Here is a 3,021-nt window from a genome sequence, read left to right as displayed (position 1 = left end):
GAAGCAACCAGGGAGCCCTCCCCTTCCCCTCCCCTCCTTACCTATTGTGTAATTTCCAAACCCAGGAGCTCTATGCCATTTGGAGTCAAGATTAAAGAGCGAACCCCTCCCCTCCCTCCCCCCACCCCTGGGTGTGATTCGGGGGGTTGATAGGTTCGTGCGATGCTGAGCACTTGATTATTGCCTGAGCACCATTTGTTGTGTGTGGTTGGAACCTGCATCGATTTACAGAACTGTTTTGTTTAATATCCCCCCTTCTACCCTGCGCATTGCTTTGCGCGCAGCAGGCGGTCGCAGGATATGTGTGGCTATTCATCCTGTAGAAAAAGCATGCCGTGTATGTTGAAAACGTACATAGGGGCAGCAGATTGGATACATATACACATCAGTAGATTCTACCTATGTATGCTATGAAGGAAAGGACAAGTAAACCAAGCGCTTGATGTACTGTACCTTACTTAGTACACACATAGCCCACCAGTTCATGCAATAGTATCTTGCAATTTAATGACTCCAAAATATGCTACTTGTCCCACCCACCGATCTACCCAGTTATCTTCCCCAGCATAACTGCAACCACACATAGCACAGGAATGATGAAGCACAGAATCAAACTTGTTGTCAAGTCCGGTGGAATGTGAACGGGTAGAATTTGCCCAAAAAACGTCACAGGCAACCTTTCCGCGGCATATCTTCCAGAATAGCCTGCATCTCCTGACATTTTGGAGCGCGGTGGAGTACAACAGTACATGCAAGCACCTATTACCATACGGACCAAGATGTTTCCTTGGAGTCAAAAACATCTTCGGCTCCTGGCATGCAGGCAAGTCCTAACTAAAACTCCTCTCCCTTTACCGCTCTTTTTGATCCTCCCCTGTCCATTCGACAGATGGCCCAGACCTGTTTCCTGATTCCCCTTTCCCCTTTCCCGTTTCCCGTTTCCTCTTCGCCTGATCGCCCATAATGTGGGTGAAGTGAATTGTCAGCCAACGGAAGGCTCGGGGTGTACAGGATATGCTTATCTTCCTCGCCGCCATTCTTGAAAATCATATATTTTCTCCCTCTGATTGAATTGGCTCTGGGGCACGGCTTTTGGAAGATTTGATTTGTGCTGGAATTGGGTGGAAGCCTTGCTGGATAGGGGCATTTGTGTTATTGACAACTGCCACTCCGTCAGGAGATTCGAGTGATCGAGGGCATTAGGTGTCTAATCTCCGACTTGCTCACCCTCGCTCTGTAAAGAACGGGGAGGGGGAGGGGGTTGTCCTGGCCGGGAGAGGAGTAGGTTTTATTCAGACGTGTACCCAATTCGCATAAGGAGACGTATTTACCCTTGCGTGTGCGTCTGCATCTGCATATGCAAGAATAGCACCTACCCCGCAAAATATGCGTATACGTACGTGCCAAACTTCATACGGTGTAAAGCTTAGGGTCGCTCTATTGGTGTTGAGCTCAGATGGGTTGTCCACATACATGGATGAACTCACACACCCAGCTTGTGCTGGCAGATATGAAGGCCTGAAACAGTCCAAGTAATCAACCACATGCCAGCCAAAATTCTTCACAAGATATAGTGCTTGATACACGGCAACTGAGCTCTATGTACAGTTCAAGGCTTTGAGAAAAAATGAAATAACATGCTGAAAGTTGTTGGGTAGGGAAATTGGATGGCTTAAATAATGAATTATGATGGGATGAAGCGTTGCTTTGATTCCAATAATGATGGCATTATTCAGAGCACCATAGAGCCCTCTCTCTTCAGGACAAACGGGAGGGCGGTGTTTTATTGTCCCACATGCACTAGGAATGGCACCACTTGAAAATATGGAGTTATTACAAGAACAGCCCATCTAAATATACAAACTCATTGCAACATGAGCTGTGGAATCAATGAATTGCCAGATGGCCAAGACAAGTCTGTGTTTTACACCCCAACTGGTCCAGTATCAGCAAAAGGGTGCAGAAGCAAAGGCAGAAGCTGAAACAATTCACTCAATTTGATCAGTCCCTTGTAACAAAATAAGCCAATTTACACATGCTCATAGTTCATGAGGGTGACTGGTGGAGCTCTGGGGATCGAGAATCCATTTCAAGATGCCAAAGGCTACCTGCTTGCTGTGGTTATCTGCTGTGAAGGGGTGTAAATGGCCCTCATGGTTTAAGCAAGAGTTGGGTGTTGTTCTGGTTGTTAGCAGGTTGCTGGCTGGAGTATGCATATCCTCTTGTATGTGAATATTGCAGCTGTGACCTTGGAGGTGATATCAGCATATATACCATGGATAAAATGGAAAAGAGGTCTAAAGAAGAGGAAAGATGAGCATACTATTGATAAACACTCCTTGTATATCAAATTGGTTGTTTACCGCCTATCCGGACTGTGCCACCCCATTTTTTCATTTGATGGTAGAAGATTGAAGTTCTCCTTTTTAGAACATAATAAATGTTTTTTTTTTTTTTTTTTTTTTTTTTTTTTTTTTTTTTTTTTTGGTCAGTTCGTGATCCTGCATGCAGCTCCATGATTCTGATGAAGATGGATTATACAAAGTAGACCAATATCAGGCTGGATGGTGCTGATGCGCAGCCTGTCAATGAGTAGGCCTTCATGCTTATAAAAGGCTCAGGGCGGCGAAAAGCCGGTTAAAGGAGAGATCTCTCATGGTAGCCTGGATCCTCAATAGAGGGAACATCCTCAAGAACTTGGGATGTAGCAATGTTCATGAGGCCAACTCAATTGGGAAACCCACGCACGCCCTTCTCTTGCGCAGTGTTCACCCTGGCGTCATGCCCGACGACATTGCTGAGCCTGTTGGTAGAAAACACACCAATCGAGATGAGGTGAAGTTTGACGCTTTTAGCTGTCAATGGGACAAAACAGGGAATACATGCTGCGGTTGGTCCCGAGGACGGATGTTGAACACTGGATACCCAGGGATAGACGGCATTTCTCCTTGATTTCTTGACATTCGGGCGGGGATAGCAGACGTCAGTGACGTAGTTGATCGCAGCTAGCGCTGTGGCGTG

This window comes from Histoplasma capsulatum, genomic scaffold, assembly GCF_000149585.1.
Source record: "Histoplasma capsulatum NAm1 scaffold_3 genomic scaffold, whole genome shotgun sequence".
NCBI lineage: Eukaryota > Fungi > Ascomycota > Eurotiomycetes > Onygenales > Ajellomycetaceae > Histoplasma > Histoplasma mississippiense.
The sequence above is the reverse complement of the archived record's forward strand: the minus strand, read 5'-3'. Positions refer to the sequence as shown.